This window comes from Aethalodelphis obliquidens, unplaced genomic scaffold, assembly GCF_003676395.1.
Source record: "Aethalodelphis obliquidens isolate GAN/ISIS:26980383/991018 unplaced genomic scaffold, ASM367639v1 scaffold11, whole genome shotgun sequence".
Taxonomy (NCBI): domain Eukaryota; kingdom Metazoa; phylum Chordata; class Mammalia; order Artiodactyla; family Delphinidae; genus Aethalodelphis; species Aethalodelphis obliquidens.
Window position 1 is genome coordinate 38,565,493 of NW_020837955.1, and position 26,376 is coordinate 38,591,868.

The 26,376-nt window shown below is 52.2% G+C and overlaps 1 protein-coding gene and 1 non-coding gene across 8 annotated transcripts in view; one reads left to right on the forward strand and one right to left on the reverse strand.

Moving 5' to 3' along the window:
- The window catches only part of CTBP2 (C-terminal binding protein 2), a 166,913-nt gene that overhangs the window by 58,498 nt on the left and 82,039 nt on the right, over positions 1-26,376 (reverse strand). The window lies entirely within an intron of this gene.
- On the forward strand, positions 5,953-6,059 carry LOC113623712 (U6 spliceosomal RNA). Its single transcript, XR_003434028.1, has one exon. It is a non-coding gene; the product is annotated as a U6 spliceosomal RNA (small nuclear RNA).

The window sequence follows — 26,376 nt, forward strand, 5'->3', positions numbered from 1 at the left end:
CAGCCCATGTGTCTCGACACTGTGCAGTCTGGAAACGTGCAACAGCACGAGCTCTGCAGTCTCGACTCACTCCCAAAGCCAGTGGAAACCACCGGTGAGGGCCCACCTTCTGTTCAAGCCCTTCCCTGGAGCAGGTCCACCCAGAGGAGGCCTGGTGCCCAGCGATGGGGCCCTTTGGCCAGCAGAGGGCACTGCACACCCTGCACGGCCTTCCCGAGGCTGCAAAGACCTGAGCCGCTTTGCCAAGGCTCGCCTTGCTCATCTCAATCCCGACTTGGACTCTGCAAGAACCTGGAGAAAGTGAGACCAGATACCCCCAAAAGGAAAGGTCTGAGATGGCTTCAGGATGACACACTGCATGTCCCCTCAATCTCAGGATGCAAAAGGGACAGAAGAGACCTCCAATCTCCCTTAAAGCAACAGGTGTTTAGCCTTCAGCAACACGACCAGCCAAGGGAGAGGAACACAGTGGCTGCCCTCCTGCTGCCTATCTCCTAGGCTGGCAACTGAGGTTTGCCCTTTCAGAGCTGAAGTTTAGGCGCTGGAGAGGCGGGCCACGGAGAAGGGAGGCTCTCAGCCATGGGCTTGGGGTCCTGATCCAGGAGAGGCCATGGGCCACCTGAAGGATGATTTTCCATTATATCCATGCTTCCTGTGTAAAGATACACCAACGAGGAAGGAGCCACAGTGATGAAAGATGAAAACAACTTGGCGGAGCCGTAACTTATAAAGAGAGGAAAGGCTTGAGGTGGGCCTGGGCAAAGGGCGTCAGGGTTTCCATTACAAACCACAGCTCCCGGGGCACCACACACACCTGCTTAATGCGATTGCTCAGTTCTCCTCAACCCGGGATCCGTTTGTTGTGAAACGTGTGTGACCTCAGGATACACAACCTTTTCAGTAGACATTAATTTGGAGAAGAAGGTGGAAAAAACCAGATTTTTCCAACCTTATTCAGGAACTGATTCTGGCCACCGGCTGGGAGGTGGGGCCTTGTCTCTGGGCCCCTGAACCTGAAGGTCGCAACCTTTATGGATGCTGGCTTCTACCTGCCAGGCTGACCACTGCAGAGGGACAGCTGACCTGTCTAGTCTTTTCTGATCACCAAGTTCTAAGAAGCCGACACGCTAATGCAGTAAATCAGCTCTCTTCTCCACACCTGCAGGGCACCCAAATGGTTCAGGGTGGAGAAGTAAGGGAAGGGCTGGTGCAGTCCATCAGCGCTGAAGTAGGGGACACACACACCCCATCCAACCCCCACGCCTCCACAGGACCAGCATCCTTTCTCACTACCACTTCAAAGCCAAGGGTGCCACAGCAACAGATGCCACTGGACCACACGGCTTAGTCTAGACCTGACGCGGCAGGAGATACCTTTGGAAGGACCCCACACAGAGATCCTGGGGTGGGATTCTGCCTTCTCCAGGAAGCCTTCCGGATGAGCCTCTCTGCCCTTCCTGCTTTGCAGCTGACACCACAAGCCCCTCCCCATCTTGTTCCAAACCCCAGTAAGTGGGATTCGCTTTGACCTCCCGGGGGGAGGGTACTCTGTACAGCCCACTTCACGGTGGACAACCCAGGGAGGCACGTGGGCTACCTGGTGGCCTAGGAGAAGCTAAGAGAGGCCAGCAGGTAAGGCCCAGGTCGGGCTGACAGGAGAGGGGGTTCAAACTTGTCCAGTAGAGATAAAGTTATCATCAGTGCGAAGGACGGACTGCTGGGCCTCTTTGTCTGTTTTCAGAAACCAAGTGTCCGGAGAGATTATCTCAAACACAAACAGAAGAGCTCACTCCAAACCTGACCATGTGCCGGAGGGAGTAGGGACCCAGCCTCCCAAGTTCAGTACCGGACAGGTCACACAGTCACCAGTCAAGAACCAAACCCAATAAGGGCTTCTGAGCAACCCTGCTCCGAACCTGCAGCCTAGCCTGAGGTGCGCAGGCCGGCTGGGAAGAGAGAGCTTCCCAGGACCCAGGCAGGACTCTCATGCAGCTCAGCTCATCCCCTCCCAGGTCCCAGGGCATCACTCCAGGGCATGGCAAGGGACAGGAGTGCTCCACGAGGGGGGGGGGGGGGGGGGGGGGCGGCCCATCCTTTATTTCAAGGAGGTGCCGCTGGCACAAAAGCAGACACGCAGGAAAGCCACCTCAGGCCTTGGGAACAGAGTAATAACTTTGTTTCATGAAGACAGATATTCTGCGTCTGGGTCTTTACAAATATCCAAATTCCGTCGTAATGTTTCTGTACCAGGAGAGCCACTGGGCTGTAGCCATGGAGGCATTCAGAAGCCCACAGTTCTCACACAAGAGTTTTCTGGAAACATGAGGCGGGAATCAGACATCCCAAGCTCCAGAAAGTGTTTCGATGGAAGAGCGGTTCTTCCCAGACCTTATCTTTTTAACCTGAGTCATAGAAAGGAAAATCTTAATCTTCTATGTAGCTATTTAACAATACGAAGTACAACCTGCGGCCATTCATCTCGCTTAACACGGTCTTAATGCGGAGGATGAGGAATATAACGGAACCCAGGGGGAGGCCGGCTTTGTTCGCATCCACGCCGGCCACCGAGGGGAGCGGGTGGCTGGAGGCCGGGCTGGGGGTTGGGGAGGAGAAGCGGGTGACACTCATGCGTCACAGGATTTCATTTTTGCTGATCAAATTCGAGAAATAAAGAAGGGAGCCGCTAACCAGCTCCTTTTGTTTTTGTTAATTTCAGGGTATTCCTGAGGTTAAACAGTCCTCTTGAATTATTTCACCTGTTTTACTGTGGACTCCTGGCTGGCCTCCAAGGCTTTGGTGGGTAAATGATGCCATTTTTGCATTGAGTGCAGCCCCGAATGTCCTGTGCTATGGCTAAAATCTCACTTGGTGCAGAGGGGTTGCTGGAACAGGGGAGAGGAGGCAGCAAAGCTCCCTGTGAGAATTTTCTAGGTGTGACTCCTGTCATGAACAACCGGATTCTTCAACAACAGGGCGAACATTGGGATGGTTAGGGAGGATGGGGCACTTGTGAGTACAGTCGCCTGTTTAGACAATTACAGCTGACTGTCATTTCACATGAAATCCTATTAAAGAACTCTTGACAAGGTGATGGGCATTTAAAAATCTGCTCTGAACTGACTTACGGGGGCCCTACCAGACCAAGAAGAGATATGGACCAAGAACAGACAGGGGAAGGAGGCTCCAGGGAGTCAGACGTCTGGACACTATGTTCATGTCCCCAGACCAGACAACCCATGGAAATGACACAAGATAACCTTCTGGGGAAAGGCAGGCTCCTGACTGCCCCCCTCCCTGCAGCACTGTGCTTCCTGCCTTAGGAGTCCAAACTGCTCATCGGTGGGCTCAGGGTCAGTATAGGGACCCCCAAAGGCCTAACACACATTTTCTACTAGCTGCCCACAGCCATACTGCCTCGTTATGGATTGAATCATGCCCCCCTCCACTGCCCATCGTGTTGAAGTCCTAAGCCCCAGTACCTCGGTGACCTTATTGAGACTGTCTTTATAGAGGAAGTCAAGTTAAACTAAGGCCCTAATCCAGTGTGAGTGGGGGCCCTCCTAAAAAGGGGAAATGTAGACAGAGATGTGGACAGAAGACTGCATGAAGGCACAGGGAGAAGACGGCCATCTACAAACCAAGAAGAGAAACCTGGAATAGAGCCTTCCCTCCCAGCTCTCAAAAGAAACCAAGCCTGACACCTTGGTCTCAAGATTTCTGCCCTCCAGAACTGTGTGACAGTATATTTCTGTGGTTTAAACCACCCAGTTGGTGGTGCTTTGTTATGAAGCCCTAGCAAACCATGTCATGCCTACTGATGATATTGGGGTGGCCACTCCCAGAAACCCCTCTGGGATCCTGCACCAATGATGCCTAGGGAAGCTCAGGACCGCCTTGGAGGGAAGCCTGGTTGTGGAGAAGAGGCGGCCTCTGCGTGGTGTGATTCGTCATGGGTCCTGGCTTTATCACGGAGCGCCAACTCAAACCACACCCAGCCACGCGCCCCAAAACGCAACAAATACGGACATGCCCATGGCTGTACCCCAGGGGCTGCTCTGCCAGGCACTGGGGCCTGGCTGCAAGGGGGAAGGAAGGGGCTATGGGCCCAACACCAACCCCCTTAACTCTTGAAGAGTGGCCTCCCGTGAGACAGAGAGACCTGTGTTTTCAAGGGAGAGACACAAAGAAAACTGTCCCAACCGTACTTTGCTTTAAACTGTGTTCTGCTCCCCAAACCCAAAGATTGTTCTGGACACACTGCCACTGTGTCCTCTGTGTTAGCAAAGGGTAGATGCCTCCATCCTGATGCCAGGGGTGGGGAGAAGGGTGGTCCCACACTGCCCTGTCCCTTCTCCTTGGTCAGGCACCGGCAGACCATGCTTCCGAGGAGGCGGGAATCTGCCCAGGAATCCGCACGGCCCCTCGGGATGCCAGCAAGAAGGTGACTAGGCTGTGCCTTGAACACCAGGGTCTGAGGGATAACAGTCTAGCGTGAAGCTCCATTAGGGATCTGAATGCCATCCACAGTGACAAGATGTGTTTCTCCTTCAGAGTCAGGGATCCTGGACTCAGGCTGGACATTGTGACTCTAATGGCCTCTGTTAAAACTGTGTTGGGGCAGCCTGTACCTCTCCACGCTTCCTAAGGTCCTGGGAAGTTCTGAACAGAAGTCTTTTCTGATTATATGAACACACACAACCCAGCATGCAGTCGAGAGGATGCCCTGCCCGTGGGGCAGGGGCGCTGGCCAGGGAGCCCTTCATGCTACACAGGCTCAGCAGCACGAGGAACCGAGGACCCAGCCCAGGACATGATACTGCACAGGACTCCCACGAAGGCAGCACGGACACGCCTCTGTGGCCCATCCAGCTCCCGCAGGGGGTACCCAGACCCAGAACCCCGGTGACATGTCAGTTCTGCACAGCACCCCACTGTGGCATAGGGGCACCCAGGGAACAGTGGGGAGGGGGTGTGAGCTGTCAGGGGTCCATGGAGGATTTCAGAGCCACGACTTTCCTAAGAGGCCTACGACTGGCCCCCTCTCTGCTTGGGGCAGATTCCATCCTTGCTATGGAAGCCAGAAAAAGAATCAACACACATGGCCCCCAGCAATCCCCACCTCCTTGTATCTGTGTCCTGTGTACTCTCAGTTTCTAACAAACAGATCTGATAATAACAACAGGCAGGTGGGGTAGGGGGGGCATTGCTGCAACACTGCCATCTTGGGCATCTCCCCCCACCCTGGGATCCAGCTGTCATCTTGTGGGCTGCTTCGTGGAGGGGCCCAAAGAACTGAGGAACCAAATCCCACCAACAACCAGCTACGTGGCCTCCTCCAGTTGTGCCCTCAGGGGAGGTGTCAACTCAGGCTGACACCCTGACGGCAATATGAGAGACCCCGGCCAGGGCACCGAGCTGAGCTGTGTTGGGTTCCTGACCCTAGGAAACTCTGAGGTATGGTTTTGCTGTCCTAAGACTCTAAGTTTTCAGGTAGTTTGTCACACAGTAATAGACAACCCAGTCTAATAAATTTACCGTGGTCACCGATATGGTCAGTTCAACAGGAAAGACAAAAACGGTGATACATTTGTACTGCAACGGTGCCAAGCTTCTATTACCTACAGGACAGAGAATGCTAACAAAAAGCCATCTAAATGCTGTAAATCCTCAGCTGCCCATGCTGACACGAGGTGTGTCTGTGATGTGCCCAGCTCTGCAAACTCTGGGGCAAACTCCATTCTCCGCAGCTCAACCGTGCCCACTGGAGAACGGAAAGTCTGCTGTGATCTTCACTTACCCCAGATGCTTCAATAAATTCCAGGGCTGTGCTCAGCGCGCACAGAGTTAACTAGGGCACCTTGGGATCTCCACTCCAACTCATGCACACCCATAAATACAGGACATTAACAAGCTCTATCCAAGACGGGGCCCCACATTAAGAATGTAGCCTTCGTGTTCACTTCGGCAGCACATTTACTAAAATTGGAATGATACAGAGAAGATTAGCATGGCCCCTGTGCGAGGATGACACACAAATTCGTGAAGCGTTCTATATATATATTTGTTTGTTTGTTTGTTTGTTTGTTTTGCGGTATGCGAGCCTCTCACTGTTGTGGCCTCTCCCGTTGCGGCGCACAGGCTCCGGACGCGCAGGCTCAGCGGCCATGGCTCACAGGCCCAGCCGCTCCGCGGCATGTGGGATCTTCCCGGACCGGGGCACGAACCCGCGTCCCCTGCATCGGCAGGCGGACTCTCAACCACTGCGCCACCAGGGAAGCCCGTGTTCCATATTTTTAAAAATAAAACTATTTATCTGGATCAAGTCAAATAATAAAGAGAAAAAAAAGAAAAAAAAAGGAATGCAGCCTTCAAGGCCACCCTCTGCATGGGAATGCACTGGATAAACAGGCCCTCTTGCTTTCTTGTTCTTAAAAGTCCTTGAACTGCAACTACTATTTAAGTTGAGCTATCCAAATCAGAGGAAAAAGGAGGCAGGTAACATGAAAGGCAGTCGGCAAAGAGTTTCAGAGTTTCCCACCATGTGAAAGGGCAGAGGGGAGCTTAGATACCAGCAAGCCTGCCCGGAATCCAAGGGGCAGAAAAGGCATGGGGTGTAACACAAGCGCGCACGTGGGCACAGACGCACGTCCACATAGGCTCGTGTGGCCCGTGGCGGTTTCTTGGAACCATGGCATTTCTGGAACATTCTGCCTCCCTCACAGATAGACAGCCCGAGACTCAACTCCTAGCTTGTATTTCTGCTCACCCCCTATAACTCCCAGGTCACCCCAGCTGCTCTATAGAGGCATTATTGGTGCAAAATTCCGGAAGCCCAGCAGCCGGCTGCAGGCACGCCAACCAGGTAGAAAGCAGGCCTGCGTCGTGTTTAGCCACACCCCCAGTCCTGAAGCACATCTAACACGCCCTGCCCCTTCCCGGGGGAGCCCCCAGACCTGAAAGAGGAAGCAGCCCCATAAGGAAGCCAAGACACAGATGAGCCAAACAGAGAAAGGAAAGCTGGTCGGTAAACTCGCCAAAGTCCAGAGGGAAAGGGACCCAGCCCTCAGCAGGGCTCCTCGGAGAAGTGGGGCTGGGACCACGCGGGGGGGGCCTCCCACTGTATCATTTTCACTGCCACGTGTTAGTTTAACAGCAGCTACACTCGCAGAGCGCCTGATGCGTGGCAGGTACGGCTCCAAGTGCTCACGCAACATGCACACCAACAGCCCGAAAACACGGTCTGCTGCACTGAATTCAACAACTAAGGCATCTACACCGTGGAGAACACGCCCCGCACAATTACTCATCTCGGTGACCACACCTGCTCTGGGCGAGGCTTCCAGCAAGTCCCCAACCTCCCAGGTGCTCACAGGAGACAAAGGTGCAACCCTCACCCTGGGCCACTTTCACAAGAGTGAGCCCAGAGGAAGCCCAAACCCTTTCAGAAAAAGTCACAACCCAGGGCTGCAAGAAGTCAGGGACCATGGCTCAAAACTCCTTCTCTCCCGGCTCTACTCTCTATGTCAGTTTTGTGTAAAGGCCAAAATACCGACACCGCCTTCCTGCCTCCGGAACAGATCCAGCCTCCGGTCAGATGGTGGTCTGCTATCTTGGACGAGGGGTGTCAGCTACAGAAACCTCCATGGGCCTGGGTCCCCCAGCTTGATCCCTGCCAACCCCGCCACAGGGAATGGCTTGTCCAGGTCACACAGGTGAGGTGTACCTACTGGGGACCTGCCTCCCAGCCACATTGTGGCCCCGGAAGTTCGATGAGCTGTGATCACGGCACAGACCCTGATACAAAGCCTGAAGACTCTGGAAGCCTCCCTCACAGGGACGTTTTGGGTCCTTCACTGCATTTTTGGTTGGTGAGTCTCCATTACACCCTTTGGTGGAAGCCACTGCTGCCCTCTGTGGATCCGCCAGGCTCTGTGGGATCCAGGGTGGGCTCAGCTCCCCGCAGCAGGTCGGGGACAGAAGAGAGAGGGGCTGAAACAGGAGGCGGAGTGTTCTTATTCTCAGAGGGGAACTCACCAAGGGTTAAATGGATTTTTAGAAACAAAACTTATGAAAATGGCCTCAATACAATTTGATGAGGTCAGCGAGTAGAGAGGCCTAATGACACTTGTAAGAAAAAACATCTGTCGGTGTCGAAAGGTCGGCAGGAAGTGAGTGGGATTGACATGGCTCTGATTGGCCAGACCAACACTCCTAGAAAGAGAGGCACATGGCTTAACTTAGCCCAGAGGAACAAAAAGGCCCTTTCAATTGTCCTCTGACCAGCCCCGCCCCCCTCGAAACAAGAGGCCAACCCCCGAGCTCTGAAATCCATCCAGCACCCTGGCTGGCAATTAGCTCTTTGTTCACTCGCTCATCGGCCACCGAGGCCAAAATATTCCTGAAGAAGCAGGAATCTTTAGAGAACGACGCTCTTACAAAACCCCCAGTTCTACTTTTCGGTTAGAAAACAACGTGGGTCAGTTGAATGGCAAATGTTTCAATAAATCCATCATCGCAAAAACAAAAACAAGAGGTTTCTTTGGAAAAACAGGAAGTCTTGGTACATAACATGTCTTAAAATAGGGCCAAGCTCATTTGTTGACAAAACCCCAGCCTCCAAAGCCTCTTGGTCTGATCTGTCCAGATCCAACATACCCCCAATTCCTCCTCAGGACCCTGTCCTGTTCCCTCGGGTGACAGGCTGGCCTGGCCTTTGTTGCTCTGACACAGGGCACACAGGGCCGCCGGCCGGCCCGCTTCCTGTCCCCAGGCTCCGAGGAGGGTCTCGGGAGGAGCCGGTCGCCGGCCAGGCCGCTTGCAGGAACCAGGCCTGGTGCTCTTCATGAATTGAGGGCCCGTTTCAGGCTTCTCATCGGAATCACATAAAACGTGGAGGCTTTCTGGAATTAGCGTTCTGTTAATCCTTTATAGTCAGTTACAGAGCTGGGTTCCACAGAAGCCCTGACTGTTGGGCAGAAACTCCCGGGTTATTACCCAAACTTAACCCCTGGGCAGCGGGCAGAGAGGCAAAGCGGGTGCCTGGCTTCATCCACATCTGAAAGATAGAGCCTCTTTCTTCTTCCAACCAGGCAGAAAAGGAGCCAGGAATTTACCGTTTCCATTCTTCCCAAAGACACCCACTTTAAAGAGTACAGGCACAAGAAAACTTTCAAAGAAACGTACTGAAAGCTTTGCGATTGACAGATACAGCTATCCCCATGCGTAAAATAAAACCCACATTTATACACATACTGCTGTGCCTAGAAGGCCTCTCCCATATGCCAGGCCTTTCCCACTACAGCCAACTCCATTCCTCTCCCACTAATTTCTGCCTTTTCTTTATTAACCACCAAGCACCAGGAGGACTGTACGAACACAGCACGGTGTGAGCACGTACCATAGTTACACCCTTGCTAAAACGCGAAAACATACAATGCATACAGAGAGATCACAGAATCGAGTCAGCCAGATTCTTAGAGACGTCACCACCACCGCCACCCTCCGTGTCCCAAGGTCTGCTGATCTTCTACAACCTTCAAAAATGTTTCTTTGCTGCTAGGGAAAGCAGAAGGTTTCAGCATGTTACAGTTATACAAAACTGTCCGGGACGCTGCATTAAGTAACTTTTCTACATAGTTGCTAACCCAAAGATGATTTTTTTTTTAAGTCCAGGCTTAAGCAGAAAATGCTAGTTGTTTTGGGATTCTGGAGGATTCTGCTGGTTTATGGAGAGGAAAATCGCTGCTGCTCCATGAAGATTAGGAGGCATGCAATCTCATATGAGAACTTAAAATTCAGTCTCGGGGCTTCCCTGGTGGCGCAGTGGTTAAGAATCTGCCTGCCAGTGCAGGGGACACGGGTTCAAGCCCTGGTCCAGGAAGATCCCACATGCCGCAGAGCAACTGAGCCCATGCGCCACAACTACTGAGCCTGTGCTCTAGAGCCCGCGAGCCACTACTACTGAGCCCATGTGCCACAACTACTGAAGGCCACATGCCTAAAGCCCGTGCTCTGCAACAAGAGAAGCCACCACTATGAGAAGCCCGCGCACAGCAACGAAGACCCAGCGCAGCCAAAAAAAAAAAAAATCAGTTTCAGGTATGTGGCCAACCGTAGTGAAAAATGAGGGGAAACAGAGTACATAACTTCGAAAAAATAATGTGATTTACATAAAATTTAGTTTGGACCCAAGACTCGCCACCATGGATCCATCCTGATTCACAGAATCCTGGACCCTAAGACAGTGCCAGCCAACCGTCCTGAGGGCACCGATGCTGGAGGGAACCCTGTGACGGAGGGGACCTCCTCTCTGATGTCCTGCCCTGCCAGCTGGGGAGAGGTTTCCAGGGGTCAGAGAATTTGCCAGCCTCTGGGCCCATCGGTAGCCTGAGAGCTGCAGAACCAGGAAAGGATGCATTTGGGAGCCTGTGTGGGGTCTGACTTTGCTGCACTCCTGGGGGAGACACGTAGGATGAAATGGGGTTCCGGAACCAAACAGGCTTGCCCAGGCCTCACAGGTGAACCACAAGGCTGTCACCCGCCTGAACACGCTCTACTGCCTGGGCTCCACCGACCCTTGGGTCCTTCCTCACCAGGGGCCAAAGGCGGGGAGGCCTCTTCCTCATAACTGAAGAGCTGCTGCATGGCGGCCGCCGCGAACCACTTACCCAAGTCACTCTTGCGGAGTGAACAGTGTGGAGAATCTGAACATATGTGACAGCACGCAGCTGATGCACACAAGCGTTCCACGCAGCCATTTATTTTAGGGCCTCGTGTGCTATTTTTACACTCCACCGAAACACTGCCAAAGGAATCCACAAAGGAACCCGAGTACGCTGGAGCCGCGCTGCCTACTCCGGCTGCTGGCTACTCCTTTTACGAAACGAACCAGCAACGCATGCTATCTGCTGCCTCTCGGAGGCAAAGGTCATAAAATAAGTCACTGGAAATTATTTGAGTTCAAGTACTTTTTTTTTTTTTTTAAAGAAAAGGTCACAAGTGGCCTTTAAATGGAAATGCAATTTTCTTACTCAGCACCACTGGCTGTGATATTCCATATGTGTGTGTCACAGCCCACCTGCAATACTGGTTCTGAGCAAGTGACCAACTTGAAACTCCCCTGTGGAAAGAAGTGGCCACGTTTAGGGAAAAGGAAAAGTTCTGGAGCCGTGATCTCTGCCTGCAATTATGCGCAGGGCAGTCATGCAGAAGGACTGAATGTATCCTGTGTGGGCAGAACGGTGACCAAGAGGGTGAGGAAGCCAGAAGAGATTTCAGATGCATAAAGAAGTTTCTCACAGTTAAGGAAGGGCTGCCCCTGGATGTGAACCACGCTCCCCTCCCCCAACCCAGGGGGCAGAGTCTAGTCCTAGGACTGTGGTGCCCAGTCGGGAGACCCCCTTGAGAAATGCGGGCAGGGGTGCGCAAAGGTGAAAGGGGAGGACATTCTGCCTCACACCGGTAGATGTGTCTTCCCTGTTCTAGAACCTTCCGGCCTGCCCCAGAGGTGTGCCCAAGGGCACCCCACAGCCAGCCCCCTACTGGATCCACGTTCCCCGAGGCCCTCGTAATTCTGAACTCTCATGGGATTCCTGTGGAAGCAAACAGCCCTGGTACGTGCCATTTTATTTTCACTCAAAACATCCTTCCTGGGACCATCCCAATAAACTGAGCATACTATTTTCAACTAAGGCCTTGGCATTGTCTAGGAATGTTTTCAGGACTAAGTAGATCGCTAAGCAAACATCTTATTTTTGTCTCCTAGGACAGCCAAGCAGGGTAAAAATATTTCCTGCCGGGACTTCCAGTGGAACGGCCCCCTCTGGTGGAACCGTCTGACCAGACACTCCATTCAGGGAAAATGCTCTCACTCTGCACGCGGGGTGCAGCGCACCCACTCGTTCCTTGGGGGTGGTTCCTGCTTCCGGTGCCACCCCCAGCAGCCCGGGGAAGGATCCCTCTCCTGCTGGCTCCCAGACCCAAGGCACAGCCAGTGTTTGAAACCGAACACCAATTCTCTTTATGTCTATGGGAGAAGATACACCCCAGTCCTTGCCGGGGTGGCCTGGAACTCAGCCACCTGGTGACAGGGGTGTGGGAGAGGAGAAGACGGTCCACAAAAGCAGAGCAGTGAGGCCCGACACCCCCAGCCAGTAGCAGTGGTGAGCTGGCAGTGCAGGAGGAGCTGAGGCTGGCACACCTGGGCTCCACGCACACCGCAGCGGGTCCTGGGCCCCTCGTGGCCACTGCAGCTGTTAGAAGCGTCACCAGGAGCAGAGCTGGACCAGTCTCCACAAGTTCCTGGTGCTCTTCTCAGCGCTCTGCACGCATTAACTCCTTCTTCCCAACAGTCTCAGGAAATACGTTATGAGCATTATCTAAAATGACAAAGTTGAGGCCCAGAGCAGAGAACAGCTTTGCTCAAGAGCCACAGCTAGTGGCAACGGTGGACCCGGGGCCCAGTCAGGCTCTAGCCACACACACAGGCCTCTGTAGCCCAACATGGGCAGAACCCAGACAGAACAATGAGCAGGTTATCCCATCATTCTCCTCCTTGGGAAGAGATCAGGAAAGCTGACCACGTGTCACTCCAAGCACATCTTTATTTCTGACGTGGAACTAGGGTGGAGGATTGCTCAAGTGGGTAGAAACATGGTGCCTAAGAAATTCATGTGACTTGCCAGTCAGTAAGCCACGTGCATGGGCGTCACACACGCGTCACACGGCCCATCACGCCCCAATGAGGAGCGAACGTTTGCACGCAGCCTGGCTCTGGCCACACAAGGAACTAGTAAGAGGCAGTGAGCGCACCCAACACGGCAGCTCCCTGGGCAGCCCTCAAAAGGAATCCTTTCTCACGGAGGCGACCCTGTTAAGTTCCTCTCAACACACACAAAACTGGGGTAAAAATCTAGGCCCTTAGCTCCCCACCAGTAGTAAAAATTAATTGCCGCATAAAATTGCTGATTCCTACCAAATGAAGCTCTACGATTCATCAACTCCTGGATGGCACAAACTCAATAGTGGTTTAACTACATCACCTGAGTTATTGCTGCGTTTTGTATCAGTGACAGCTTTACTGGGAATGAAAGTTTTGCAAATTCATTCACGTAGGACAAACTTCCAAAGTAAACAAAGGCATTAAGCAGACACAGCCCCCCTGCAGCTGTGTCACACAGATTCTCGAAGCCAGAGGGTGTCTGGAAGGACAGTTTTCCCAGCACAGGCTTGGGGTGGGAACCCAGGGTGTGTGCCTGCACCAGGACCATGCCCCACCCACTCCCAGGGGTGCTGCCCTCTGGCACCCTGAACCCTCAGCACCCTGACGTTGAGAACCCAGCGTAATATTTCATTACCCAACTCCACCTAACTGTAGGAACCCAGGTATTTAGAATGCATGGACATAAACCATTGCCGATCGCTTTTTTGTTTTCAGCAGGGGCAATAAAACTATAAATAGCTTATATGGTGCAGCAGACCATCAGATGCAAACCAATGCTGCGAAAACCAAATGGTAGCAACACCAGGCTCTTCCTTGTTCCAGGTTCAGTTACTTCCTGGGGGTCCAGGTATACCCACTACTTTGTGGGTTATTATTACTGCCTTTCTCGCCTAGTCCCACACTTGTTGTACCACAATGGGTTGGTCTTCTAATTTGAATCGGGCCAGACACAAACAGGTAAATTACTTTCCAGTTTCCACAATCAGTGGAACATGCAAGCACTTCTTCCAAACTCCTCAAAGTGAGGCCTTTGGAGGAAAAACAACTTTGGGGTCATGCTTGGGGGAAGAGGGTTCTCAAGGAGAACACTGTAAGAGTCACTGATCCTTCTTCAAAGAGCTTGAAAGCTCTCACTCTCAAGAGAGAAGCACCCCAAATTAAATTCAAAAATTTAAGTTACATTAAAAAACACCAGTGTCGGGACTTCCCTGGTGGCGCAGTGGTTAAGAATCCGCCTGCCAACGCAGGGGGATACGGGTTTGAGCTCTGGTCCAGGAAGATCCCACATGCCGCGGAGCAACTAAGCCCACGAGCCACAACTACTGAGCCCAACACGCTGCAACGACTGAAGCCCGCGCGCCTAGAGCCCGTGCTCCGCAACAAGAGAAGCCACCGCAATGAAAAGCCCGCACACCGCAGCGAGAAGAAGAGTAGCCCCCAGCTCACCCCAACTAGAGAAAGCCCACGCGCAGCAACAAAGGTCCAATGCAGCCAAAACTAACTAACTAACAAAAAAACCCACCAGTGTCACAACCCACTGAATAAGCAGGCTTTGTTTCATCTCTGTCTATATTCACAATGGAGGCTCTGAATCCATTTTTAGAATCTTATTCTTAAGGAGACCGTGAAACAAAAAAGCAGAGGCTGGGGGCTTCCCTGGTGGCGCAGTGGTTAAGAATCCACCTGCCAATGCAGGGGACACGGTTCAAGGCCTGGTCGGGAGGCTCCCACATGCCGCAGAGCATCTAAGCCCGTGCGCCACAACTACTGAGCCTGCGTTCTAGAGCCCGTGAGCCACAACTACTGAAGCCCGTGCGCCTAGAGCCCATGCTCCGCAACAAGAGAAGCCACCGCAATGAGAAGCCCGCGCACCTCAGCAAAGAGCAGCCCCCGCTCGCCGCAACTAGAGAAAGCCCACGTGCAGCAACGAAGACCCAACACAGCAAAAAATAATAAAGTTTTTTTTAAAAAGAAAAAAAGCAGAGGCTGGTTTCCCCAAAAATCAGAGAAGTTATTAGTATCCAAGCTGTTGATTTTTCCCTTTTCTGGCGGCTCCAATCTGTCCCTTTGCCACTCTCAACCCCTCCTTGCCCATGTAGTGAGGAAGCTGGGATGCAGCCTGGGTTTGTGGTCAAGGTCACAGGAAGAAGAAAAGAATGAAAACTTTCTGGTTCAGTCACTTGGCTCAAAGCTGGTTTTGTTCTTTTCTTCTTTCTTGGCCAAGTTTTGCGTATTTAGGGTATTACTTTCACAAGCTTCCCTACCTCACTGGTTTTACCACTGAGCAGAGGATATTCTCTAGCGATTATCCTCCAGTCCAACACCCCGCAAAGGTAACCACAACTGTTTCATGTGCAACAGGAAATGCTCCGAGGACGTGAAGGTACCTCGGAGCGGTGACGGAATGTTCGCCACCAGAAATATATTGAGCTGTCCCCGGTGTCATGGGCGGGGAGCCGCTCGCTACATAAACTGTGGATCAATCAGGAGGCGGCTTCACAGAACACCCAGGGATCTCACCGATTCAGCGGCTGGCAGGGGAAACCGGGTCTCACGTTAACACAAACAAAATGCACATGAAAAGCCACTCTCCCTGCCAAGAGCTCCAATCTGGAATGTTCTCTGACCCTGGTGTCTGATCCTTCTAGGAAGGCCAAGCCATCATCAGAACCCACATGGAAACCCTGCAGCTGTGGGACTCTGCTGAGCTCACAGCTCCGCAGGGCCTGCTGCCCCGAGGATGGTTCGCTGGGGGGGCAGTTCAGATTTTCACACTTCTCTGTGGGCATAACCACACTGTTTTCAAAGTTAAAAACAATCCAAGGGAGAGTCCACATTTTAATTCAACTCATACCTGGCTGTCAAGTAACTTCAGCAAAAATACAAGAAGGAACCACTGCCACGAGGCTACAGGTCTCACCGCGGTTTTCCGGAAGCCCCCAGGGGGAGATTCAGGCCAGAGGAGCTGAACAACGGAGGTGGCTTGGATCCGGTTAAAGGATGCCACATCCATGCCCCTGGGCAACCAGCTGCCGGGGTTTTAATTCTGTGGGTCCTGAGCTGTGAACTAAGTGGGGGCCCAGAGGAAACGGGGAGCAAAGGTAGACGAGGCTCGCACGGCAGTAGCACCTGCTGGTTCCGTGGGCAGCCCCAGTGGAGGTGAAATCCCCTGAGGCTTAGGACTCAAGGTAACATTCATTCAGCCTCCATTTGAAGAAGGGGAGGTCCTTTTCCTCCTCTATATTTGGTCCTGCCAGGCTTGCTGAGTAAGGCTGTCAGAAAAGCCTCATCAGCCACCTGACTCCGAGCTCCCTCTAACATCCAGGCTGACAGAGGCACGTCAGAGCCCCGAGCCTGCACTGCAGCCTGCGTTAACACGCAGCGGCCGGGCACAGCTGGCCGCCCCTCTACCAAGCGACGGGCCAAGACCCCACCCGAGCAGAGCACCACCAGGGCCAGCACGACAGTCTGCAGAACCTCACGTCAGAATGTTCTCTGCCCTGTCAGTTGCTACCAGGTGCACACATGGTGCTGGATGGTGTCGGGTAGACAGGATGAGGAAGCAGGGCACCCTGCCCTTGGGGTGCAGTTCAAGGGGGAGGGAGATACGGGAAAGGGCCCTAGAAAGTGTGGTGATGCTGCTACGCATGTGGGTGTGGGGGACTGGAGGGGCTGGGGAGGCGGTCTGGGGACAGGCAAGAAACGTGGGCGACCTCTGGGTGGCACCTCTTCTGTCCACGACTGGAGGTCTGAATGATGGAGGAGCGTGAGTCCTGAGCACAGGGAGGAGAGAAGCCTGACTCTCGCCACTTACTGGCGAGCTGTGTGACCCTGTCTCCTGAGCCAACCACTCCTTGGTTCCTTACGCATCAAAGGAACAACCTCTCCGGGATTTCAACAACGTGACAAGGAAGGGTCTGATATACTGTAGTGGCCTGCAGTAACACCTCACTTAGGCCTCAGGGTGACCTGAGGGGATTCCAGAAGCTTCCAGAAGAGACCACTCTGTGCCTGTGAACAATGTCCATGGTCAGTAAGCAGTGACTGGCCTCTACCTCCCTGGACAGTCTTTCGGACTCCATGGAAAGTCAGTGGTGAACTGAACATCAGCAAGGCCATTAAACTCCTGGAAGTCCTCGTACCCAGGCGGTGGCGAGGTCAGACCCAGTCCACGCCGAGGTCTGAGGGACAGCATTTTGTACCCAAGTACACCAACTCCATGGGGCAGCTCATCACCTGCTGGCAAAGTTTTACCTTTAAAGCATTCTTCATTTAAAAAGTACACAAGAGGGCTTCCCTGGTGGCGCAGTGGTTGAGAGTCCGCCTGCCGATGCAGGGGACACGGGTGCGTGCCCCGGTCCGGGAAGATCCCACATGCCATGGAGCGGCTGGGCCCGTGAGCCATGGCCGCTGAGCCTGCGCGTCCAGAGCCTGTGCTCCACAACGGGAGAGGCCACAACAGTGAGAGGCCCGCATACCGCGAAAAAAAAAAAAGGTACACAAGAAATGGTTCCCACACAACCCATAACCCAGTCTACTCCTGAGAAAACCATCAGACAAACCACAACAGAAGGACAACTCCACAAAATACACAACCACACGCCTCAAAACTGCCACGGTCATCAAGAATAAACAAGGTCTGAGACACGGTCACAGCCAAGAGGGGCTGAAGGAGCCACGATGACTAAATGCCAGGTGGTGTCCTGGATGGGGCCCGCCCTGGGACAGAAGAAAGACGTCAGGTAATCTGGATAAAGGTCGGACCTCAGTGAGTAACATATCAATATTGGCTCATTAATTGCAACAAATGCACCATACTAACGTGAAGTGTTAGGAATAGGGAAATGGTGTGGGGTAAGTGGGAACTCTATGCCATCCCCCAACTTTTCTGTACATCTAAAAGCGTTCTAAAAAACAATGTTCGTTTAAAAAGGAAAAAAACTGCTTCCATATGTGTCTCAAATTTCTCACCATCTCAACACTTGCCCCGTGTTGTAGCCACCAAAATACGATGCATGTGTCCTAAAACACGGAGCAGACCTTGGGCAGGGGCACCGCTTGCCTTCCCTGTCCCGGGTCACCTTGGCCTCACCTCGGAAGCCACCAAGTGCAGGGTCAGCCCCCAGGAGCCAGCGAGCTACAGGCCCAATCAGCGTCCGACAGGTGTCTGGTCAGGCCTTACACCGCCCACTCGCTCAGGACCCACACATCAGCGATGCTGCTACCCTAGCAGGGGGACGCCTGCTACCCCTGACGACCAGATGCGTCTCACCTCAGCAAAGCAGCAGAAAAGAAAGTGCGGGTAACAGCTGCCGTCATCCACAAGGTTGCCCCACCAACCCGACAGCAGGTGATCTGGGCCGCTTTATGGCAGAACCAGGGCCCCGCCCCAGTGACCTTCCTGGTGCGTGGAGGACATTTCTGTCTGTCCTGTCCACCAGTGTTCCCTGGGCCCCTGCTGGGCAGAGGGCAAGCACCACAGAATGACTATCCCCAAATTCAGGCATGTGAACTTTCACCTGCATTTACAAAAACCAAAACAACAAGAAAAACCTATGCACAGAGGGAGTAATAGAAACCAAAGGAAACAGTTAATTTGCTCATATAACCGTCCATCTTCCTTCTCTCAAAACAATAAGGTGCTTTAAGGGTGCGAAGAAAATGTTACGTACATTTTAAATAACTAAGGTTTAGTGATCAATGAAAATGAGAACTTTCCTCCTAAAAGATAGGCTATAAGCTTCAATGGCGCACGAAGCGCAGTATGAAGTAAGCGTCAGAGGGTCCCACGCTCATCTCTAGATGGTGCCGGGAATGCCCAGCGTCCTGGACCACGGAGGGCGGGCTCCCATGGCTCGAGGGCCCTGGCCCCATAGCTATCCTGGCTCCTCAGATTGGCTGGAGGAGCTGTACTGGGTGCCCCCAGCCACCACCCTCCCCCCGCACGCACACACACAAAGAAGGGGACCTGAGCCATTGCTCTCGGGCCCCGAGGGCCCAGGCCCTGCAGGAGGAGGAAGTCTGGGCCTAGCCAGGTTTCGGGGAGGTGTTCACATCACCAAGTCCCTCGCCGCTTGGAGGCCAGGCTCCCTTGGCCCACAAGGGAGCCCCCGGGCCTGCACCTCTCTGTGACCCCAGTTCCCCCTCAGCAAACACACCAGGCCCGTCTCTTTCTGCACGAGGCTCGGGTTTCCTCTGGACTCCACTGCTTGACGCTGGACGAGGCATTTCATCTCTCTGCTCCCCAAGAATGAAATGGAGCGATGCCCATGAAGGGCCTGGGCAGAGCGGGTGCCCACCAGCCTCCCCGCAAACAGATGCAAGGGCGGTCCCTTCCACTCAACTGTCCCATGACCGAGGCTCCCTGGTCCCCTGCTCTGTCACCGAGGGGTGGCCTCCCCTGCGAGTTGGGGCCCTTCTGCTGGCAACACCAGCACCGCAGACCAACGACATCACAGTTTTGTAAGGTTTTAAATTCCAAAATCAGAATAAGTCTCATCTACAAAACATCAACAACAATGAGTTTCACTCAGCACGTACTTGCTCAAAGTTTCCGTGAAGGCAATTCTATTTTCCAGTATTAAATTCCTAAGCTACGACACGGTCACTGCTGTTTGTTTTGCTATTTAATGAGGAAATGGAGCCTTTTGCCGACTAAACCTCCTTTTAAACGGAGACTTTCACAGAGAATATTTTGGTTGCCTGCTCCCCTGATACCCACACACCCCCCTCCAGAAGTTGAACAGAAACCAAAGATGTGTAATTATTTCCTTTACTGCATTATTAAAAATAGACAAAAACAAAATAAAACACAAAACACCCTGAGGAATTGAGTGCTATAGAAAGATAAAAAGTTACCCTCTCTAAATGAACTATGGACATTTACTTAAGAATAATGTATCAATATTGGTCCATTAATTGTAACAAACATAGCACACCAATGTCAGGTATTAATGATCCGGAAAACTGGGTGCAGGGCATATGGGAAATCTTTGTATTATCTTCTCAATTTTTCTGTAAATCTAAAACTTTAAAAAATATCAAGGTCAAATAGACTTAAAAACATTGCAATCAAAGGAAAAACAAGTTACCCGCTCTTCCTGACACTGCATTCCTGTAAAGAGGAATCCTACATTGGCAGTGATCACCTGCTTCCACCCCTCCTGAGCACACTCACTCTGTGTGTTAAAGCAATGTTCCATCAGCATCCAGATGCTTCTGTGGGCTGGGCCAGGGCAGCACCCTCCCGTGTGTGTGTGTGTGTGTGTGTGTGTGTGTGTGTGTATGTGTGTGTTGGGGGTTGGCAGGGGGATAAGGCAGCAACAGGGCGACAGCAAGCAGGCTGGCAGAGCCCAGGTGAGGGGGAAGGGGTGTCCGCAAACCTGAGAGCTTGCAGGAGGCTGACAGACAGTCCCTGGCGTCGGACTAGAGAGGCCAACTAGGGATTCAGGGGGATGAAGGGGAAAACTAGGAAATAAATGCAGAACGCCACTGATGGAGGAAGTGGCAAAGCCCACTAACAAATGGGTCATTTGTGTAGTAAGCATATGAGCCAATGTGGAGCAGGAAATTAATCCAACATGCTGAAGACTTGCACTTCAATTCTTGGAACAAGGGACCCGCCCACCGCAAAAGTGAAGTAAGACCAGAAAGATGGCAGTAAAAACTTAACAAGACGCAAATTAAAACAGAGCTAATGGAGATGACAGCCAGCCAAGGAGCCAGAGAAAGGACTGGTCGGCCAGGTTTTTAAGAGTCTTTCAGAGAAGCCAGGCTGACTAGAGCCATGAGGAAAATAACGGCAAAATAAAATCCTTAGCAGATCAGACAATAAATCTCTGAAACCAGAGTGAACAGTCCAATATTTTTCCAATAATGTTTCCTTTAACGATAAAACGATCAGCAAAAATCAACTTCCCAGATACCCAGAAATGGACACGGCACTGCCAAACGCTTCCCAAAACAGATCCCACACCTTTGCAAAGATGTCCACCCAATGCTGCGACTTCAGAATGAAAGCGGGAAATGGAATCTGGCAACATTTAGTGGGGAGAATGAGCCAGAACAGTTGGCTGCGTACAGATGCAGAAGTTGGAGCACTCGGGGCAAGACAGGAGGTCGGGACAGGCGCCTCCTCTCCAAGCTCTGAGGGCGGCTGGACCGGGACCATTACGCACAACCGCGCTGGGGCCTGGGCACGGGCTTTACGGCCAGGTGCTGAACACGAGGACAGAGCCCATGTCCGGCAAGGAAAGGCACCTGGAGAAGAGTTCAAGAAGAAAAGTAACAGATGCCAGTTCCTGGGTCCGTCCCACACCAGCCTTCCACTCTTCATGGTACGTGGGCAGAGCAGGCCCCCAATACCACCACCCACCACCCCATGCCAGGTGGAGCTGCTCATGCCAAGTGACCACCTGGAAGTCTCCAAAGGGACACACAGAGCAGGCACAGAGTGACAGGTCTCTCCCACCTGGCCTCGAAGGGCCTGAAAGCTCAAATCAATAAAAAGCCGGTCTCAGAGATTGGTATATTCCCCCTTGATAGATGCCTCATGACCACTTATTTTATAAGCAAGGCCCCCAAACATGAACAGAAACGTTGCCTGCAGTTCTGGCAATCATCGTTAAAGCTATTACTTAAACTGTTGGATGCAATAAATAGAGTCAGGACAGAAGGGCGAGCAGCTGAGATCCACCTCCGGAGCCCGAGAACACTGTGTCAGAAAAAGAACACAGCTCCACATGGGCTTGCCTGGCCTTCAGTCAAACCCTGCCTGAAAAATTACCCTGCAGCCTCCATCCCGTTTCTGCACTTACAGGGGCCACTGCATTAAGTTTCAACATCGTTTTTTTCCTTAATCTCAAGTTGGTGATACCCACTTAGAAGCTCAAAAGCATTGCATTTCTCCAATGGCTTCCGCATCTCTTTCGTATCGGCACTTTTACATAAAGTGAACCTATTAATGGAATTGGAAACAATTTTTACACGGCAAACAATTTTTATGTGGCAAGTCAAATGCCTTGACTCCTACAGGGGTAACCTAATATTATGGCTACAACAGTTTTGTTTTTTTTCAAACGATAAGATTACATTTCTTTCAGAATACTGGTTCAGTATGACTTGACATCTGCAACGGGCTTACTGGCACGGTGTATGGGTCTACACTCCTCGGTGACACATGAGTGACCCGAGACGGAACACTCACCCCAGCCAGGGCTGAGTGCCGGGCTGGGAGGCTGTGAAATGCCCTCTCACTCAGGACACGGGAAAGGTCACAGGACAGTCTGTTCTCAACCACAGTCCACTCATGGAAACAGCTCCAGAGAGTTTTCAGGGACTTGCCTAAGTCCAACCTCCAGCCTGACTCTCCTGGACCCTAATCCTCAAACTTGTCCAACACCACAGGATGCTGGGTATCTATCATCAGTTCACCTTCAGTCTTTCCCAACCCTGGCACTGTTCACATTTGGCGGGGGAATTCTTTCCGGGGCGGGGGGGCGGGGGCGCCGGTCTGTGCATCACGGTATGTTTAGCTGCATTCCTGACTCTACCCACTAGATGCCAGTGGCACCCCTACCCCCATATAACAACCAAAAATGTCTCCAGGCATCGCATCAGTACCTTGCGGGGCTAAAGCGTCCGGGCTGAGAACCAACGGGTGATCGTGGGACCAGTCTCTCTCACCAGGGCAGGTGACTGCAGCCGGCAGGCAACACCCAACGTGCAGGGTCACTTGTGGCTCCTCCATGGGGCCAGGAGGATGATAACGTCCCACCAAGCAGAAGCCCAGTCTAGTCCTTCCATCCAGGACCCTTCAAGACAGAGTGGGACAACCCCTCGCCCCCATTCTGAGATCCTCTCGGCACCGTGGCTCAGCAGGGCTCCGACAGTCACCAGGCCACTGGGACGGGCGCGGTGATGATGTTGTGCCTCGTCACCTGGCTGGAGGGCACCTGGCTGGAGATGGGAGGACAGCTCCTCCTTAGCACTGTCATTAAACTAAAGAAAATTCTGGCCCAATTTGATGATCATTTGCTCTTAGAAAGGCACTACATAAAAAACATGCACATGTATTTTTATTTACGTATTTATTTATTTTTGGCTGTGTTGGGTCTTCGTTGCTGCACGTGGGCTTTCTCTAGTTGTGGTGAGCGAGGGCTACTCTTCGCTGCGGTGTGTGGGCTTCTCATTGCGGTGGCTTCTCTTGCTGCGGAGCACGGACTCTAGGCACGCTCAGTAGCTGGGGCATGTGGGCTCAGTAGTTGTGGCTCACGGGTTCTAGAGCACAGACTCAGTAGTTGTGGCGCACAGGCTTAGTTGCTCCGCGGCATGTGGGATCTTCCCGGACCAGGGCTCGAACCCGTGTCCCCTTCACTGGCAGGCGGATTCTTAACCACTGCACCACCAGGGAAGTCCCCCTCACATGTACTTTTAATGCCAAGAGTCTAGAGATATCTTCTACCCTGTGGAACTTTTTGGCAAGACGATGATCTTTTCTTCCAACAGAATTTCATTCTAAAACAACTTCAACACTGTTTGTGGGACTAAGGGTTCAATCTACAAAACACCACCTTGGCCCAGGCTGAGGAAAACAAAGTCCCCTACTGATGATTCCCAGGGACTGCAGCATCATCTAAGCGTCATGCGGGTCAGCCTAGGTCACTCGCTACCATGGTGACAGTGGGGAGGAGCTGGGGCTGGATGTCAGGGTGTGGTCTTGAGGACGGTTGACCATTTGGGAGAATTAGCCTCCAATACACCATGGACTCACCCCTTTCCACACCTAACTCCCCCAAAAGGAAACTTGGAAGGTAACTGTTCTCCCCAAAATACCCCTCCCAATGACTCACTGAGAATCTTAATGAAAAGAGCCATCTATAAGCAATGTAAAGCCACAGAACTCAAGAGTTCAGATGCTCTTGCATCCCTAGAAATAAGCCACATTTCGGGTCTCGGTCTTCTCATCTGGAAAACAAAGAGGGCGACACAGTGGCCTCCAGAAGGTTCCTTCCAGCCCTCGCAGGCTGTAACTTTCTTAAAGGCTGTGAGCCACTTTGTAATTCTGAATGAGATGGAATACAGCAAGAATCGCTAATATTCTGTATAACTCAGACCCTGCCCAGCCAAGAGTTTTAGGATAGATAGATAAAGAAACACGGGGAAACGTTTTTAGGCTATAACAGCCACGAGCCAAAGTAACTGACAGCACACACCAGCAGTGCTGGGGAGGTTTCGTTAGGAAAGCAGTGGTCATAGGGAGGAATATAATGGAAGAGCTCAGGGAGATGAGGGATTCCCTACAATCAGCCAGAGGGATGACTTGGGGTCTTGCTAGCATGACATAAAGACCATGGCGAGCATTGCCCTTTGGACACTGAAGTAAGGGTGACCCGGGGGTACATTCTGAAACACAGCAATCTGTTCATCCTCATTCTCCAGTGGTTTTCTGTCCCTCGAATCACACCTGTGCAGTACTTCCTATTGCCCTGGCCCTTTCTACATATTAACTGGCTCCACCCCCATCACCTGGGGCAGTTCCTCCTCATGGCTACAGGTTCACAGCGGCGAGGGCTAACTAGGTGAGATGTTACAGCTGCACAGGCAACGCTGCTCGAACCGGAGAGGCCTCTCACTCCAGGGATGGCCCGAGGCTACGACGTTCCAAATGCCCAGCAGCAATAGGATGGATACAGAAATTGAAGTATATTCGTACAAGGGAATATTACACCGCAGGGGGGAAAAATGAACTACCATTCACACAAAACACGGATGAATCTCACAGACACAAAGCAAAAGACACAAAGAGTACAAACTGATTCCATTTTAAGTAAAAAACAAAGCTAATCTAAGGTAAATCGGAAAGAGTAGCTTTGGGAAGAGGGAGCTATGAGAGAGGGTCTTTACAGGAGGGTGAAGGGTCTTCACAGGAGACCTCGGAGGGGCTGGTAACACTAGAACGTGCCCTCGGGGTGGGGGTTAAATAGTATATTTGGCATGTAAATTCATCAGATGCACACTTAAGATTTGTACACCGTTTGTACATTCTATGTTCACTAACATTTTAAAAGATGTACAGAAGGAGCCGCTTATAAAAAGAGTCTCACCATTTATGCTGGACCCTCCTGCCCTCCCCTCCCACAAAAGGCCGCCTTCTTTCTTTTCCCCAAGCTCCAAATCCCCATTACCAGACGCCATCCCCAACACGTGGCAGCAACCACCTCTGGGCCACTTCCCACCGCCCCAGCCCAGAGGATGACCCCGAGCCAGCGTGTCTAGGACTCGGCCATGCCGCGTCCACTCAGGGGACTGGAGTCCTGGGTTGCTCCCGGGAGGATGGTATGGGCAGGACTCATGGGTGCCAGCCCCACCTCCATGGCTCCCTGGTGTGTCCTCAGCAGAGCCATCCCTCCCTGGTCAGCTCACACACCATGGGCAGCTCAACATGGAGGAAGAGTGAACCTCTCTTCCAGGTCTAGAAGCTTCTGCCCTGCCCACTATCGCCATCATGATGTTGCCCCTTTCCCAGAGCCTCTGCTACCCTCCTTTCGTCACTCACCCACATCCTTCCAGCTCCCCTCCAGTCCGCAAGGAGAGAAACACACGGATTTGAGAGGCAGAGCCTCTCCACAAAGCACCACCTCACTTTTACGAGCCCTCCTGCCAATGACTACACGTAAAAGGCACATTTAGCACAAATGAACCTCACAAAACCAAATGCCAGCCAGGTCAGCATGGCTTCGAGACGGAAGAGAAAAGAGAAATTGAGTTGTAGCAGGGGTTAAGAATCTTACATCCCTGCTGGCCAGAAACAGCTTATTTCTCAGGACTGTCTGCGGATTTCCAGATTTCTTCCCAGGAGAGTTTGAACATCAGAAAGGTTTCTTCCTTCCCAGACCCTCTTCTCATCCTTCCCCCTTTAAATGATCATTTCTGCCAAGAATCATCTGTCTCTCTACTTCCTGCTGCTCCACTAATTACAATAACAAGAAATAACCCTGCAGTGATGTCATCCAAACTTTTACTTCCTGGGGTGAACCAACAGGTCAGCTTGGAGGCCAGCTGCATCACGCCTCCATTTTGGAAACAGCAAAGTCATGGCTCCCGCTCTCCATGAAAGCTTTTATATGTTTACAGAGGCACTCGCCCCAAAGGCTTTATAAGTTAAATAAAAATAAAATGGGTGTCAGGCACTGCTACCACCAAAATGTAGCTATTGTAAAGGGACAACAAGCAATTGATTGTGTAAAGCTGTGAATGTAGGTTTATATACATAAAGAAAAGCCACATTTTCAAGACACGTGGAATGAGATGGAGGGTACAAAGTTCGTTCAGTGTTTCTAGCATGTGTGAGCTGACAGCAAGTGGAGTTTTTAGTTTTCTGGCATCTGCGGGGATAGGAAGGCACCTGTGGGTGAGTGGACACATGTAGGAGAGGGAACGCTTCCCTGATCGGTATGATTAGAGCGACAGGACAGAACCGGAGCCCGGCAAGGAAAACCACCCTGCCGTTGGCTCCAAGCTCCATGGGCTCAGAGAACAAAGTGATTCGCCTCCTTCACGAGGCCTGGCAGCCAATGCTGACAGGTTTTTTTAAATTTTCTGAAGGGATCAAAGAATAAAGCTGTGCGCAACGGCACGTTGTGGAAAGTTCTGTG